This window comes from Schistocerca cancellata, chromosome 8, assembly GCF_023864275.1.
Source record: "Schistocerca cancellata isolate TAMUIC-IGC-003103 chromosome 8, iqSchCanc2.1, whole genome shotgun sequence".
Lineage (NCBI taxonomy): Eukaryota > Metazoa > Arthropoda > Insecta > Orthoptera > Acrididae > Schistocerca > Schistocerca cancellata.
Window position 1 is genome coordinate 92,820,323 of NC_064633.1, and position 19,245 is coordinate 92,839,567.

Here is a 19,245-nt window from a genome sequence, read left to right on the forward strand (position 1 = left end):
GACATTCCACTGTATTTGATGAATTCCGACTTAATTTCATCCACCCCAGCCGCTTTATTGCACTGCAATCTATTGACCATTTTTTCCACTTCCTCAAATGTGATCCTATTTCCATCATCATTCCTATCCCATTCTACCTCGAAATCTGAAACATTACTGATCGCATTTTCACCTACATTGAGCAACTCTTCAAAATATTCCCTCCATCTGCCCAAGGCATCCACAGGATTCACCAGCAGTTTTCCTGACCTGTCCAAAATACTTGTCATTTCCTTCTTACCTCCCTTTCGAAGACTGCTAATTACACTCCAGAATGGTTTTCCAGCAGCTTGACCCATAGTCTCCAACCTGTTTCCAAAGTCTTCCCACGATTTCTTCTTGGATGCTGCAATTATCTGTTTGGCTTTGTTTCTTGCTTCAACATAACTTTCTCTGTCTACCTGGGTTCTGGTATGTAGCCATTTTTGATACGCCTTCTTTTTCCTTTTACAGGCTGCCTTGACTGTATCATTCCACCAAGCTGTTTGCTTCATCCTACTTTTACACACTACTGTTCCAAGACATTCTTTAGCCACTTCTAGTACTGTGTCCCTGTACCTTGTCCATTCCTTTTCCAATGACTGTAATTGACTACATTAAACTAACTGGTACCTTTCTGAGATCGCTGTTACGTACTTGTGCCCGATTTCCTTATCTTGAAGTTTCTCCACTCTTATCCTTATGCGTTACAAATGGTACAAATTTTGACAAAGTTGAATCTTTGGGAGCAGCTATAAGGGTACAGCAGACAAGCAAGTAAGAAGACACAAGTGCAATAACCTGCCATTTTGAAGTCGTATAACGCGTACATGGGAGATGTTGACCACCATGACTGGTTACTTTGAAAACATGCGACGGTAATTAGAGGGGAAAAAATGGTACTGGGTCCTATTTACACGTTTGCTGGAAATGGCCCTCGTAAATGCCTGGCTCTTCTACAGAGTAGAACATGGGAAAAATGCACTAGATTTACTGGATTTCAGATGTGCTGTTACAGTTACATACCTGAAACTGGACACTGGAAGACCGAATATTGGACGTCCAATGGAATACCCATCAAGTCAGTTGAGAGAGATACCAGACATCAGGTCTGATGGAATTGGTCATATGATTGACTAAAGAAGCACGCAAAGAAGACGTGTAAGAGCTAAATGCAATGGGAAACCAAAAACATATTGTGTTAAATGCCGTGTAACACTGTGTGTGAAGTGTTTTGTAACATTTCACAAGAAGTAAGTAGATAAGACTTGAATATAGTTTAGTATGCTATACGATACTGTTAGATCCCAGTGTCCTATTTTGAGGACGGCCATTATATCAGCATGTATAAATATTCTTTGGCTATTTTTGTACTTATTGTGGTTTATACACTACGTACATTATAATTAAGGAATAAAAAATTCAATTTTTAAAAAAATAATAATTTGGGACTTAATGGGTTAAAATTTTAAAATGCTGTCATAACCTTCTCATTAGGAAGTATAATTTCATGATAAAAGTTTAACATAATAAGATAAGAATTACAGTTAGCAACAGTTTGTCTTGAGGCACCGTAACTGACGGAGCGCAAATACCCGGACTCAATGCAGCAAGTATTTGAGAGTAAGAGCACTTACGACTTCCAGCGAACTTTACGCACAACTTCGAACCTCTTCAATACTTTTTCTCGCTTACATGCTTCATGTCAAATATTCAACCCATTAACTAATCTGTAAAGTAATCATACGTTTGAAGCTATTTTATACATAGCAGAGTCTTTAAAGAAATGACGGTTTACTTATCAGAAGAACAGTGCAGTCATTAACGTTCATTCGGGCTCGTAACGTTTCTATTGTACGGAAGTACAAATAATTTTCGTTTTTTGTGCCACAGCACCTACGTTCCTTCGCAGATTGGTCCTCATTTTGTTTTTACCCTTTTCGAAAAGTTAAAATGGATAATGGTAATGAAAGGAAGTCTTTGAGAATACACAGAAACAGGAATATACTCTCACGTGGTTCATGGCAGTTCAGAGGTGAAAGGATAACCTTTAGAATCACCATGTAACACGTCTTGCATCAGAGCAGGAAGAGAAACCATTTCATAATTATTCTGCTTATTTTAAGAACCGGTGCCTCGGTTTTATTGTCTCCAGCAAAAAACTACGCAACTGAAAATGTAAACCACTTTTTTTTTTTAATCGATGGCAAGATAGTTAATCGGTAATGTCCCATGTTCAGGCATAGTTTATACCGAAGACCTCTAATGACCAGAACGAGATTTTTTGTTCTTCCATGTTTTGTCCGTACCGAACGTGAGATACCGATATCTGCTATGGTTTTATTGGAAAAGGAAAGACATCTTCGATAGTACTTCCCGTAGAACACTACTGACAGCCGCTTGGAGAGTGGAAGACAGAAATACCTAGACCACAATTTGTTTGCCACGAAGTTCACGCCGTGTTGACAGCGGACGTATGACGCATGTTTCTAAACTGAAATTATGGCACATAGCAACAGTCCAGTGAACCAACTGTAACGGCGCTTAGCACGAAGGGAACAACTTTCACGTACGGCGATAACGGATTAGTTTAGACATCCTCCACTGATGTATGAGCAGCAATTTAGAAGGCGTGCTCGGCGAGCCGTCGCCCTTCAGCACTACCAGTCAGCCAGTACACAGATCACATGCTACTGCTTTTGACTGCAAGTACGACGGTAGACTGCAGCAGTGGACAGCGATTATAAATCATAGCAGAACAGATTTATTGTTATCACTGAAATCTGGGGAGGGTGAGGTGAAATTCCACAGTAGTAATTTACGTAAGGTGAATCAAACTGCGAAAAGGGCGAGAGAACTGCGATGAAAAATTTAATGCATCGCAGTTCGAGGCAGCTGATCTAACAAAACAGATATACTTCACTTCAAAACTTTCTCCTCTGGTACCGCAAATAGCGGACATTAAGATGACGGGAATGTTAGAGGCAAGGGGCAACACCGGCCGCGGTGGTCTAGCGGTTCTAGGCGCGCAGTCCGGAACCGCGCGACTGCTACGGTCGCAGGTTCGAATCCTGCCTCGGGCATGGATGTGTGTCATGTCCGTAGGTTAGTTAGGTTTAAGTAGTTCTATGTTCTAGGGGGCTGATGACCTAAGATGTTAAGTCCCACAGCGCTCAGAACCATTTTTTGAACAAGGGGCAACGTCGCCGCAACCCCATGCGTCTGTATACAGTAATAAGCTATGTAAACAACCTCTCTCTCGTCTTAAAGCCTCGTGTTTTTTTTTTTACCTTTTTCACAAACAGTTTTCCTTATCGGCTGTACTAATGAAATGTACCTTCGTAGATAAAAATTCCCCAGGACGTCGTATCATAAATCGTTTCATTACTCTTGGATCAGAGAAGCGAGCACTTTCGCAAATAAAACAACTGAAGCTCCGAGAGCTCCTCTGTTTCGTTCCACCTGCTCTGGGAGCCAGGCACAGAATGTAGAGCCAGTCGGCTGTGCAATGACCACCAACCGAATTCGTCCGAGCCACGAGTGCGCACGCGCCAACGCTCCCCTCTCCGACAGCACCTCTCACGAAGCGACAGTAGTGGGGGAACGCGGCTGAGGCGTTTCTTTTTTGTAGTTTTTCCTGTGTTTCTCTGTTTGCTTTACTTAGTGGCAGCCACCCCAACTGAAAAAAAGGAAACATTTGACTCGCCAGCACAACGGTGTGTTTTATCTCGCCGCTTCAAATCAGTAAGCGCTCCAGTCACCTACTTCAGTGGTACGCAAGCAAATCGGATAAAGTCAAGCCCTACGAGTGCTGCTTGAAACCGCAGCAGCAGACGTTGGGAAACACTATGCTTCTCGTTGACGCTACCGTGAAAACAAAATTAAGTACGACACAGAGGAGGAGAGATTGTAGAGAGGAGAGGAAAGAGTCTCTCTCTCTCTCTCACACACACACACACACACACACACACACACACACACACAAAGAAAAGTACATGTATGTGCACCCTTTAAACAACAGTAATGGGACTAATCTTTACGATTTATTGGAATGATAAGAAAGGGAAAAAAGTACTTGATGCTTTGTTGCAGTCACGTCACAATAAATCGTAACGGTCGCATTTACAGAATGTATAAAACTTCAGCAGCTTTGTTATACATGGACTTGCAGACAGCAGATGACACTAATGGTTTTGTGCTCAACTCGGGAGGGAATGAAGTACGCAGTTAAACCAGAATTTGATGTGAATCCAAGAACCGCACTACTAATCCCCTTTGGTAACTGAAGTTGATATTTTGATTCGGTGTATCACCTTCATTTTTTGAGAATACTGATACTCATATGCTTTCCAGGAATTTGCGGTCCACGGGAAACTGAATAATGCTTCAGTCTGTTATCGATAAACCAGTACATCGCACAAAATGTGGCTTCAGCAACGCACCAATTAGTGGAAAGTATGATGAAGGAATAGTGATTTTAATCCCAGCTACAATAGCAAGTTTGGTATAAACATTCGATGTTCACATCGTAAGACCTCTACACAACAACGAATGAAACACTGCCATGCGAAGACGAAACTTATTAAGATGTGTAGTTTCCGTGCAGAAAAAGCTACGAACTTGGGAGGCCAGCGACACGTGGCGCCACGTGCGGGAAGCCAGGCCACGCCAGGGCGTTCGTCCAATCGATTCTCCCCTTCCCCTCCTGAAGGGGTAAGGTCATGCGGGCAGAGTTCGGAGGCGGTCAGCGGAGCGGCGCCACACGATGCAGCTCAGCCGAGTAACATCTACGGTCCGAACACTGCTAACCAAATCTTGGATAAAAAGAGAAAGTACTGTCTCCCCCCCTCCCCCCCCCCCCACCGATATTACGACGAACTCACAAACCCACACTTCTGACAAGGCGGCAGCTTCGTTAAATGAAGTCAGCTGCCGTATTTACTCGCATCCCCCTACTTCAAGGGAACAAGCAAGAACGGATCATAGGGATATCCACAGGGTGTATACGTGAACAAGGAAAAAATTCCCAGATTTCCCGGTTGAAAATACACTTTCTCCCGAATGGATATACACTTTTTGCGTGTTAAGTGACAGTACACTTTTCCTCGGCACTGCAAAACTTATCAGTTCTTTGATGGTTTATGGTTTTATATACCGACGCAGAATTACCGGCACTTTAGAAAATGAAACTCGGGGGAAAGAAACACGTTTCGGAAAGATCTTTGATGTGCAGCAACATGTACGCTGCATATTTTCATGTTACGAAAGTATAAATTCAAATTCCACCATAACACCACATGTTACTTTCTGAAGCATTGAAATCGCGATTGCGGCGTGCTTTCGTAAGCCAGTCACAGCTCAGCTAATGACAGCACAGGACGCGTGATGTATTCAGCCAATAGCAGAATCACTCTTAAGTTGCGTAACACACAAATAAGAAAAGTTAATGGTTTAATTTAATATACATATTGTTGCTACAAGAAAAGCAAAGCTTTCACATATAATATTGGTCTCTAAGATTAATAAGCTGCAAGAGAAGCTAAGCTTCCACATATAATGTTGATGTCTTTTGCGCGTGTTACACTTTAAGATACATCACATACATGTGCCACCAAAAATTATAATAATGACGTAAATGTCTGATCTTCTGGGCTCGAAATTCTTCTAGATGGTCGTCCCCAAAAAGTTGATTTTTAAATGAGAGTCAAACGCTCTGTGATTCAAGAAAATCGTCGTACATTCTCGCACATAATTCATCTTCTATAAAAGAAATTAACTTTGAAAGTAAAGCTTTTCAAAACCACCATTCGCAATATTTTCCCGTGACCTGTTAGAAACAGGTTCGTTTCAGCAGTTGCCAGAGAGCGCAAGATAACAGATGTCACTGCACTTGCGCAGCTACGATGACGTAGGAAGCCCGTATGTACGTACGTGTAAAACATTAAAAGATCTTGCATTAAAACGAATCTAATGTAAACAGCTGTCACGTCACGCTCATCGGAGGCCATTTGTTGTTAAGAAGCATTGCTTAGTCTTCCTAAAGTCTTTGACACACTTTGCTGTTGGCAAACGCTTGTATGAGCACTGTGTTTTGTTGTATACGGCGCATTTCCTTTATGACTTACGTTTTATTTTCGTTTTTTTCTCTCGTTCATGTTTTGTTCCTGTAGTATTATTTTGCAGAGGCGTGATACAGTAATATTCTTTGTTAGAGTATCCAATCAAAATCCAAAAAATTTAACTGAAAACTAAAACAATGAAAAATTCTCGGAATTCTAAAAATTCCCGGTTTTCTCGCGGATAAAAAAATTCCCGGGTTTTTTCCCGGATCTCCCGGTTGTCCCGGGTCGTATACACCCTGTATCCAGCTTTTAAATGTCGATGAGAACCAGTCAACTTTATCTGTACGCAATATTACAAACAGGGATATAGAAACCAAAAAATTGAATTCCAATAGCGGCTCTTTCTGTAGTGAAGTTTATGCTGTTTGTAGTACTATTTAATACCCATTTGCTACAATTCCAAGGTGGAAACAGCATGTGGACAAAACTAATATTTAACCGACAGGGAAGAAAACTTACAAAAGACAAGACCAGGAGGTTAACACGATGCGCACGGTAGATCGCCGAGTAGCAGCACGCCGCATTAATATTCTCAACAATACGCAAATTATCAGCCACCACTAAAATATGCGCGTAGACTGCGATGTTCTGTCACATGGTTGTTGCATCCAGAAACAGCGAGTACTGAGTACAGTTGTCCCTGACCTTCCTCAACGTTACGCGGCCATTGTGTGAGTTACGCGATTTTACTTCAATGTCCCTACAGTCAGAGACGGAAAAACCCAATAAGGAAAAAAATGTAATTACCTAGCATTTCTGTCTGATTAAGTCCAAAGTATTTTTTTCAGGCCTATCACACTCATCAAACCTGTTTGCGACCCGCTGGCCAGTAACAGAGAGATCTTAATTAAATACATTTAACATCAGACAACGCAGAAACCTAATGTCATTTCTGAAACACCATATTTGTAATAACTGTCATATTTTGAACAACTTAACCTAATCACTCTTCACTGTACTTGGAAACGTAGAAGCATTTTCGTCATGAGTATCAGAAGATGATCAAGTTGATCGAATTCTTACCGCAGATTTACATCTCCCTCAATTTAGCCTGTCTTTAGCTCAAATTTTTCATTTAACAATGGCGTCACTGAACGTCCCGTGGAGATTAAACAGATAGTTACTTATTGGCCTCAGCACAGGAGAACTCTCGTCACCAGCGAACCGCTTAGACCCGAGTTACACCGTCAAAGATCAGTGTCAAATCTTTCATAAAAGCTAAGACATGCTCCAACTTGTATAAAAGCGAGTACAGATTTATTAAAGTTCTATGACAAAATTGTTTTACAGCTTAATAAGGGCCTTCGCATGGGTATGCGTCATGGGGACTTCATGTGACTGGCGCAAGTACAGGGTGTTCGCCATACGGCCGCCAGTCGATCAATGACGCTCTCGGCTGAAGTACCGTAATAACCTTCGTTTAGGTCGTGCTCGTATTTGTACATGAGAAGACACACCCGCTGCCACTCCACCTCTCTCTCCCCATGAGGTGTGTGTGTGTGTGTGTGTGTGTGTGTGTGTGTGTGTGTGTGTGTGTGCGTGCGAGCGCGCTCGCGCAGACTTAGATCAAGCAAGTTCAATAAATCGCAGTTGCTGCTGCATTAGTATGTTAGGAAGGTGAGTCTGTACAAATTATGCGTCTTTCCAAAAGAAGCAAAATTAAACTTATCAACCAGAGAAATAAAGACGTTTCCTTCTTTTAAGGAAACGTGGTTAATAATTTAGCTATCATATTTTTTGTAGTGAACGACTGAATTGGAAACTTTCCAAACCATTTTCTGCCTGCACTTTAACGAACAGTGAAATATGAGAATAATTCACAGCAAATAGCGTACCAGACTCTATTCAGAGTAAAGCACTGAACTTTTCCGCCTTGCATAATCTTCTAATATGTTAAAAGACAGATTGTAGTACACTCACTTTAAGGGGTAGTCTCAAGCGGTTCATAAAGTAATGAAAGTCATGTTTTCCCAACTTTAACAGTCATTAAATTTGTTATTTCTAACAGAAAAATACGGTATTTGTGCTGCAGAGTGGAAATGAGGCAATGAAAATATTTCGTATCTCTGATGAGGCAATGAAAATATTTCGTATCTCTGATGAGGCAATGAAAATATTTCGTATCTCTGAAGTTGTGAAAATACCGACCGTATTCAGACCCTTGCCTGCGACTCAAAATCAGTCACTGATGAATTAAACGATATTTGAAGTGAAACGATTCATTCTCACTTCTGTGCAGGGACAGGACTGGAAAGATGGTAAGCTTTTCGCTGTACTTTCTCACATTTCAAAGATCACTGAAGAGCAGAAAGAAAATTATTTGCCAACTGTCAGTACCAACTATTCATTTCTAAAACACGTTGGGTTACAGGAATCCACTGAAATTGCTACAAAAGGAGCCATTTGATTGTTCCAGGTTTCCTACCCTTTTCTTCTTCAGAGAAGCGTCATAGTTGGCGAATTTTGGACAAAACCTAAATTTTTGTTGTTGCCACATTAACACCCGTTTCCATTGCCATTACCAAAACAACTAAGTTTAAGTCTCCTCAATAACATCCTAGTGCAGTTACAACTGCGACAGAATCCTGAAACAGATGTTTGTTAAATGAGGAAATGAGAACAAGTCAGGTCAATAGCTTACGAAAAATCACACCCTCACTAGAAATATAAATACATAATTTCTTCACTTATGTTGTGGCAAAGCCATACTAACTATCATTTCACCAGCTATCGATAACCGTTAAAAATTACATATTACAAGGAAAAAGCCTGCAGTTATTTATATATAATAGTTGATAAAGTTCTGCATGGCAAACAACTCTCTCCTTTGCGTGCTATCATCTACCAAATTCATGTTTCGGTTTCTTGATCCATTTAGGGGGAGGTAATGGATGTTATGAATAGTTGTCATTCGCTCTATTGTGGCGGCTCTATTGTGGCGCACACGGGCAAAACTGAGTGCACTACATAAAATCCATTTTCTCGAGTTTGGAGATACTCTCAAGTCTAAAGAAAAATACAAAATATTAGCTGAACTGCATATGCAGCACAGTATGATCTAATGTTCACCAAATGCAAAATCACAGAAGCTCCTATTTTCCATCGCAAACTATTCGAATTTCGCACAATGTTTTACTTAAAATGCGAAATATCACAATAATTGCAACCATTAAGGAAATAATAGGCACTTCATCATGAAGCTTACATATAAAGCTACACAATGTGAAACAACCAAATTTTTTAATTGACAGCTTCTTTCAGAAAGATTGCAAACAAGGTGCAGTGTGCACGACGTTTTTACTCGTAACGCACTGCTGTGCCTTGGCAAGCGGGATAACCAGCGCCCTATGTGTGCACCCGTAGATGCCTAAAAAGGAAATGTGCTGAACAGCGCAGCAAGTCGGCATTGCAAACTATTAGCTTCCTTCATGTTCCCACATTTACTTTTCAGAGTCTCTCCGAAAGCCTATATTGGCTGAACGTCAGTTATTTTGATATCCAACGTACTAGTTACAGGCAGTTCTCCATTACTTGCAACATTCTTTTCTACGCAAATTTCACCAGTGGCCACTTCTATTGGCTACTGAATGTCACAAACATCTGCCACATCAAGAATATCTGTGACCGTTTGCCTTGGTGGTGCACCAGCATGATTACTAATATTATTAATCACTGGACGCAGGTGCAAAAATCATATAAAACCTTGAATTCCATGCAGGGGATACTTTCGAATTAGTTCGAGGTCTGACTCTTTTCATGGCTCATCCCTTGATACTATATTTTGCTGAAACCACGTTAAAATCCTTTTCACAGCAGTCATCAACACATGCAGTTTGCCAGTCTTTTCAATAGGTTTTTGGTAGCAATTTGAGCATGTGTGCAAAATACGAACATGAATTCTTCAACTGCTATTTGCATTTCCTCAGGCATCAGTTATCACTGCTATTATTTCCCCCACTTGTCACAAGCCTGTAATAACATGTTCGAAATATATTAACATGCTTGTGTCCCTAGCAACTCTTAGATAATCAGAGTAACCACTTACACTTCATCGCCATCAAAATAATGAGCAGCAATCCCCAGAAAACTTCTGCCCTGCACTGTATCCGTCAAAATATCTGTCGTGTTAAACTGTCCACGGTTTGGAATCTATTTCTGAAGTTTTCTGATTAACTTCAAATTGATTTTCCAGTTTTCTCTTGGATGTTAAGTCCCGACAGTGCTATGTCCAAACGTGCAAGGACTTCCAGCAGGTTGAAAAAGTCTTCATTTTTAAGACTGAAAACATTGTGCACCTTCACAAATCATGTACAAAATTACTGTAGGCATAGACCTTCCCTATCAGTTTCTAGTCACGTTTAACATAGCGCTAATGTTTTACACTGGTGTCGTTGAGACGTTCACAAAAAATATGTTTAAATGAGCAAAATGGTAACAGGTAGTCAAGCTTTTAGTCAACATCAAAGGTCAATATTTTAACATCCGTATTACAGTGTTTCGAACACTATTATCTCCTGGATATTTTTGCTCATGCTTCAATTCAACAATTTAGTTTCAGCGATCAGAAATGGGTAAGGGATGATTAACAAAGAGAACACACTTCGTTACGATATCTGACAGCGTTGCCTCAAACGAGAAAGTGTCTCTTTGCTTTCCCAATACTTAAGTTTCTCAATTTATCTCTAACAATGCTGCTTTAACACGATAAAAGCAATGTCATTTTACTTGGTTCTGCCATCGTAAATAACAGACTTCCTAACAATTCGTAGACCCAACCATGCTCATATTAACAGTTAATTTTTAGAGCCACTTACACACTGACGTTTTCCACTGATACATTGCTTATTCAAATTAATATATCAGGCTGGGCCTGACCACTATAGCGTTTTATAACCCTCCATGTAATATATATCGCCAAAGAATGCTCCTGACTGAGAAAGACGACACTAATTTCGCGAGTAATTATGAGTACACTAAACAAATAAGCCGCATAATTACTGTTGCCCAGCCAATCGACGGTGAACTTCCAAACTCATATTTCATCGCATTAGCAAAGTGTTTTAATAATTTATGTACGACTCAAATGCACACGAGCGCTCCGCTTGGCTTGAGCATTGTTGAACGTGAAACAGTAAGGCGATGTCCCTCCTAGAAAACAGGCGCGCTCAGCTCCACAAGTTCCACAGAACCAGCGATGCATAATGACTAAGATTTACATCATCGTCCCACCATCAACAGTATTTCACATGCAGCATTATGTTTAACTAAACTCTCAAATAAAATTACGAAAGTAGCAAAGGACAACTGTGATCTATATTCGCTAAGTGCACGAAGTACTGACGATGGAGTGACATCAGAGAATTTTAAAACGCACAGAGAACGGGTTATGGACCGGTGCCGTGTGAGAACAAAAAGGAGAATCGTAATACAGACAGTGAATTGCGACAACAGTTCATAAATAAGACAAGATTTGGTGTTCCTACAGCTTGAACAACAACAACAACAACAACAACAACAACAACGTCTGAGTTAGTTCATATTCTTCGACAGTGGCATACAGACGCAAGGGCGCCGCTGAGCGATAAAAGGCGAATCCACAGACAGAGCCAAAGAGTGTGGTGCGTCGTGTACCGGCTTAGACTTCAGTCAAGCATTTGATCGCGTCAATCATACATATTTAAGTGCTATTCTTCAGAATATGGATTACCCGGTCGCTTTCGAGGTGATGCTCCGTAAGTGGCGCAACATCGAAAGTGCTTGTGAACAGTAGACTGTCGAACTCCTTGCATATTCGCCGATATGTACGACAGAAATGCCCCTTATCGACAATACCGTACGCTTTAGCATTAGAACCTGCGTTGTGTGGTCTGCGACACCGCCTCACGGGTCTGCCTCTCTGTGGCTCGTTTGTTGGTGCATTGAGTATACAGATGATCTGATGTTAACCATTCGTGACGAACATGATGTACGCAGAGATTTGGTTTGGTTAGCCAGTTAAGGTGCAGCTTCGGGAACACGTATAAATGTACATAAATCGATGGCCTTTAATATTGGAACAGGGATGACACCTGCAAGCGTCGACCCATTCACACTGTGCGATAAAATCCGCTAACCTGGTATCGACTTCACAGACGACATCTCTTAATTATCGGAGTCTCTTGCAACACATCCGTGTCCGCGCTTCTGGACTTCATCAACGGACCAAATTTATTAATGTCTATCAGACATCACGAATTTCACATGTACCGCAAACGCTACCGATGCCTAAACACACAGCTCGGAACCTCATGGCGGCATCCGGTTCATTTGTCAGCGCTGGAATGATATTTAAAGTTCGATACGGTTTCCATACTTTTCCTAAAGAGCTTAGCGGACTTGACCTTGCCAACGTTCATGTTCGAACAGTGTATGCACCTCAAAGCTTTGGCGGCGATGCTCGATCAGCCTCATGGGCTTACTGACGGATGCTCTGGCGCTTGCTGGAATACCAGTACCATTTTCGTATTTTCGTACTTTGGGAAGTTTTATCTGGAGTATAGCTACCTAAGGGACGTTCTTCCCCCCTCTTACCAACGGGCAGTGACATCGCACACTACTTCGTCGCCGTTCGCCTAATTTCGTCGAATTGACGTGTCCTACCGTGCACTGGAACGTAGTATGGCGACTGTCAAAGCGGTAAAGCTAGATTCAGACGTACGTTCGACCTGGTACTGCTTCACGGTAAACAGAAAACAGGTAACTCGAGAGACTCCACAGTATTCATCTTGCAGATTCACTTTTATGTGTAGACTGCAACGTTCAGGATACAGCGAACACTGGCTACACCGTGGGTCGGCTGAAGAGATCTGGTATTATGTGCGTCAAATTTGGCGCTATTGTTACGGATGTCGCCCGCTTACGTCGATTCACGCATTCTTGTCTACCCGTACGCTGTTTATTACCCGAGGACGAAAGACAGACAACGCTGTCACGTGGATCAGACGTCACGCGATTCATTACTGGTTTGGAGGTGGTGTCATAGGACTCGTGGATTTTTGGAAGTACACTCCTGGAAATTGAAATAAGAACACCGTGAATTCATTGTCCCAGGAAGGGGAAACTTTATTGACACATTCCTGGGGTCAGATACATCACATGATCACACTGACAGAACCACAGGCACATAGATACAGGCAACAGAGCATGCACAATGTCAGCACTAGTACAGTGTATATCCACCTTTCGCAGCAATGCAGGCTGCTATTCTCCCATGGAGACGATCGTAGAGATGCTGGATGTAGTCCTGTGGAACGGCTTGCCATGCCATTTCCACCTGGCGCCTCAGTTGGACCAGCGTTCGTGCTGGACGTGCAGATCGCGTGAGACGACGCTTCATCCAGTCCCAAACATGCTCAATGGGGGACAGATCCGGAGACCTTGCTGGCCAGGGTAGTTGACTTACACCTTCTAGAGCACGTTGGGTGGCACGGGATACATGCGGACGTGCATTGTCCTGTTGGAACAGCAAGTTCCCTTGCCGGTCTAGGAATGGTAGAACGATGGGTTCGATGACGGTTTGGATGTACCGTGCACTATTCAGTGTCCCCTCGACGATCACCAGTGGTGTACGGCCAGTGTAGGAGATCGCTCCCCACACCATGATGCCGGGTGTTGGCCCTGTGTGCCTCGGTCGTATGCAGTCCTGATTGTGGCGCTCACCTGCACGGCGCCAAACACGCATACGACCATCATTGGCACCAAGGCAGAAGCGACTCTCATCGCTGAAGACGACACGTCTCCATTCGTCCCTCCATTCACGCCTGTCGCGACACCACTGGAGGCGGGCTGCACGATGTTGGGGCGTGAGCGGAAGACGGCCTAACGGTGTGCGGGACCGTAGCCCAGCTTCATGGAGACGGTTGCGAATGGTCCTCGCCGATACCCCAGGAGCAACAGTGTCCCTAATTTGCTGGGAAGTGGCGGTGCGGTCCCCTACGGCACTGCGTAGGATCATACGGTCTTGGCGTGCATCCGTGCGTCGCTGCGGTCCGGTCCCAGGTCGACGGGCACGTGCACCTTCCGCCGACCACTGGCGACAACATCGATGTACTGTGGAGACCTCACGCCCCACGTGTTGAGCAATTCGGCGGTACGTCCACCCGGCCTCCCGCATGCCCACTATACGCCCTCGCTCAAAGTCCGTCAACTGCACATACGGTTCACGTCCACGCTGTCGCGGCATGCTACCAGTGTTAAAGACTGCGATGGAGCTCCGTATGCCACGGCAAACTGGCTGACACTGACGGCGGCGGTGCACAAATGCTGCGCAGCTAGCGCCATTCGACGGCCAACACCGCGGTTCCTGGTGTGTCCGCTGTGCCGTGCGTGTGATCATTGCTTGTACAGCCCTCTCGCAGTGTCCGGAGCAAGTATGGTGGGTCTGACACACCGGTGTCAATGTGTTCTTTTTTCCATTTCCAGGAGTGTATTTAAACGATCGTCACTGTGCTACTGCAAAGAACCTTAAGTACAGCCAATACTTTCCGAGCTTCTTGCACAGCATCTTCCACGATCTGCCCCGTAGCTAGATTATTCATCACATGACAAATGATACATTTACATGTAGGAGATGAACAGATAACAGTGTTTACACGACATTACAATACGACATGCCATGAAGATCGGGCGGCGGCGTCCTAGGAGTAACGCCGCATGTGCGTGTTACAGAAGTGTAATTTTTTAGTTTATTTCATTTCAAGACAATCAGTGGAAAAGAAAGATTTATTTTTGTCAATAAATAAATGAATATTCTTCTGGAGCCATTTACCACTTCCAAGCGTTCCTGTTTGGCGACGGAAACATTGTTGCCAGGCGTCGGAAAATGACCCCTGCCCACTTTGTCCCCGAGACCATTCCTTCTATTAAAAAACAGTGCTGACCCGGGCAGCCAGCCGGCACCATCTCCTCATGTTTATTCAGCGCTCCTCTTCTTGGAACCCCCTCGCCGCTACCGAGCCGTCACAAGGACTGCGTCACGCCGCCCTGAATCGATACTCTTCCTGCCTATACACACGTAAACGCCTGCCAATACTAGAAGATGGAGCAAGTGACATGGTATCGTGTAGCGTAAATTAAGGTTGCAACTGACAAGCCGAAGATGATGCACTATACCGATAAAAACTGGCTATGCAATTTTCTACTCTTTTGGATGAATGAGATCGTTTCAAATTTTACACACACACACACACACACACACACACACACACACACACACACACACACACACACACACAGAGAGAGAGAGAGAGAGAGAGAGAGAGAGAGAGAGAGAGAGAACATGATGAATTACTTTGGCAGGAATTGGACGCGAACTGTGAAACAACAGCACCGCTATTCGCCACTGGCTATTTAGGGAAGCGATCGAAAATTGATTGGGTGATTGGTGGTTAAGTTCCTATGGGACCAAACTGCTGAGGTCATCAGTCCCTAGGTTAAGACACTACTTAATCTACCTTGAACTAACTTACGCTAAGGACAACTCACACACACCCAAAGGAGGACTCGAAACTCCTAAGTGGGGAACCGTGCCAACCGTGGCAAGGTGCCTCAGACCGATCGAAAAATAACACAGTGCTGCCAGTCTGGGATTTTAACTATGGTATTCTAACATTTCTAGTCCTTTAATCTATTTCTCCATTTGTTGTCCCGACTCCTTTAAACTATAAATAGGCAGTTCAAACGAAAAAGAAATGCCTTACCATTTCTCTCCTCGCTGCTGTTATTAAAGTGAGCAAGACAGGTAACATTGGCCTGCTATTTTGCGAGTTAACTTTAGTTATTGACACTAAATACGTGAGCGATGAAATGGTCTCAAGACGATGCATTTTTCTGATAGAATATAGATGTCATAGGTGCTGTAGGAGCCAGAGCTCAAACACCGGAGGCACGATTGGTAGAAAATCGTCGAACCACTCAAGAGAAAGTGGGGACGTGAAAATGCGATGAATTCATTAGATGCTTCCATCAAGCGAGGACGGAGTGAATAAGAACAAGGTTTGTCTTTCTTTTTGTTAAGATTGGTTCAAATGGCTCTGAGCACTATGGGACTTAACATCTATGGTCATCAGTCCCCTAGAACTTAGAACTACTTAAACCTAACTAACCTAAGGACATCACACAACACCCAGTCATCACGAGGCAGAGAAAATCCCTGACCCCGCCGGGAATCGAAACCGGGCGTGGGAAGCGAGAACGCTGCCGCACGACCACGAGCTGCGGACTTTTGTTAAGAAGCAACTGCAGAATAAATGTCCTTGGAAGTAAATAATTGCGAATTTCTATCCGCTAGTATAATTAAAATTAAAAATATGCATACGATCTGAATCATTCTCGCTGTTGCAGCTGTAGCTGTAGTTACATGCCTGATGCATCACCGTTATTTTAGAGTTTTTATGTAATATTTATCCGAATAAGTCAAAGTTTTCCCGCGACGATGCTATCTGCCCTCTAATAAACATTATAGCAGATTTTATCAAGTAGTTCATGTAACAGTTTGAATGTTCTATATTTACATTTCACTAATCTCAGTTTATTAACAGTCTCTTCCTTTCATGTACTTAATAAAATCCAATTTTAGTATAAATGTATAGCTGCTAGTAACCAGAGCACCTGGTAGCCTTTCTTCAGATTATGTTGCTGGTCAGTTTGCCTGCTTCCTCCAGATCAACGCGTTCGCCATGCAAAGTAATCCTTTCGGCGTACCTGAGTTTTGCGTCGTGACGTAACTGTTTTTTATGGTGTTGTATTTACTAGTGAGTCCCGTATGCAGATTATTAGCGCCAAGAAACACCACAGCGTTCCTGGTGTCGACACGCTCTGCTCGTGCTACCCACGCATACAAGCGAATGGCAGTGGACTCTGGCGAATGCTCCCTCCCGGATTCGCGATCGCCGGTGGCGTTCCTCGGCCGGAGACAAAGGCCGGCCGGGCTGGCGAGCAGGCGCAGGCACAGGCACAGACGCGCAGAGCCGCGCCGGCGTGAGTCACGGCCCGCTCCGCGCTGCGCCAGGAAGTGCGGGATCCGGGCGCGCCGCATTCCGTGGCTGCTGCTGCTGCGCCGCCGGCCGCTCCAGTGCCTCGCAAGGACACTGACCTGCTCAGCAACGGCCGCGGCGCTCACACTCTCTACTCACCTGTCCCGTCTCCCTCTCTTGTCGCTGGTTCTCTACTTAAGCCCTCTCCACAAGAGACAAAGCAGCTAACGTTGATGTGGACGCGGACGAGAAATCCTACCTCACGCGACACAGCGCCCGCGTCATACGGGACGCGCTAGTTTACGCGATTTGCAATTGCAGCCATCTCCAGAGGCAGCTGTCGGCTGATATATGGCACGCAAACAACACTGTTCACGAAAATAAAATAGACACCCATAAAACTACTACGTTACTCTATCGAGAGGCACATTTCCTCCCTTGTCCATATGCTTGTTACTTTGTCCTGTCTATACTATACGTGAAGAACTTCAATATACATGAACATGTTTCAAATGGAAGTTCTCTGTCCAATCCGTAATGACAAACTCCTTCTGGTAGAGAGAGTACACTTACATTTACCTAACAGCAAATATTACGGAAAATATTTGTATCAGCTAAACAAGAACGTCCCGCAACATTTTACAAAACGCAAAGATAAACAGGATACGGCAAGAGCGAACCCCCTGTTCACGGCGCCTCTACCAACTGCCCTACGCTGGACTTCTGCAATAAAAGAGCTTGCATTTTATGTTACGATATAATGAAAGCTTTAATCGTCAATATGTTACTAACTGGCTACACTATAAACAAAAAGTCCACCAAGAATGACACGTTTTTGATGAAACTTCAATGTGTGGTTGTCTCAAAACTGTGTGCTTTTACAATACGCGAATTATAACACGAAAATAAATATGAAAATTCTTTAACCACCAATATGAAGTTTCACATTTTATTACAACCAGTCGTAGCATTGACGCGTCATCGAGAGATCCTCAATGTGCCAGTGCTTAGAAATAAGACACATCCAGAAGATGTTAAGTTGTGATATAAAACCCACCAAATATGGCGTCTACATCATACTCCGCAAGCCACCTAATGGTGTCATCAATAGTGTAGCTATACTGTTGCGGATTTCTTTCCCTATGTATGCGCAATGTGTTAGCAGTATTTACGTTCAGGGTCAGCTGTCAGAGCCTGCACCACTCACCACTTCTCTGGAGATCATTCAACAAATCGTTACTATTTTCTGGCGCTGCTACTTTGTTATAGATCGGCCTTACAGAGCATACGACGCTTTCTGCTAGATCATATATAGCAGATTATATATATATATATATATATATATTGTAAACAGTAATGGTCCAATCATACTTCCTTGGAGTACACCGGAAATGACATCTGTCAATTTTGTTCTTTCTTTTCCCAGTGCGGGACTGTGTCAAATGCCTTCCTGGAGTCAAGGAACACGGCATCGACCTGAGCGCCAGTGTCTACGGTGCAGTGAATCTCATGGAGGAACAGAGCCAGCTGAGTTTCGCAGGGTTTGTTTGCGGAATCCACGTTCATTTTTATAGAGGAGATTTTACTTCTCCAGAAACGCAATAATTCTTACGTATAAAACATGTTCCATAATTCTACAGCAGATTGATGTCAAATTACTGCTAGAAGGGGAGCAAGTATGATTCTGACGTACAGAGCGTTCTTGTCTCTGCGCGCGCGCGGGGGAGGGAGAGAGAGAGAGAGAGAGAGAGAGAGAGAGAGAGAGAGAGAGAGAGAGAGAGAGTGTGTGTGTACAGTGGTAATTACTAAAACTTAAGTACCTAGCACATTTTTAGACGTACTCTGTATAATAGCGTAAGAAATGATTGATGTAAAACTACCCTTTTGACGATAGATTTCCTCACGGTATTTACCGATTTTATTTATATTAGTAAACTTGTTGCATGTCGGTCCTTTACTCTCGAACAGGAGAAACACAGACTCAAATGAAGTGCTAAGGCAACATTCTTTTGCTAGCCAAAATTATCTTATCTAAGCTGATGTGTGAATGTAACTGGTACAACGACGCAGCAACAACTGTGAGTGTCTTTCGC

At 43.3% G+C, this 19,245-nt stretch overlaps 1 protein-coding gene across 1 annotated transcript in view; it reads right to left on the reverse strand.

Annotated features, from left to right (window-relative positions):
- Positions 1-19,245, reverse strand: part of LOC126094512 (casein kinase I) — a gene marked incomplete in the record, with an annotated part of 305,729 nt that overhangs the window by 231,986 nt on the left and 54,498 nt on the right.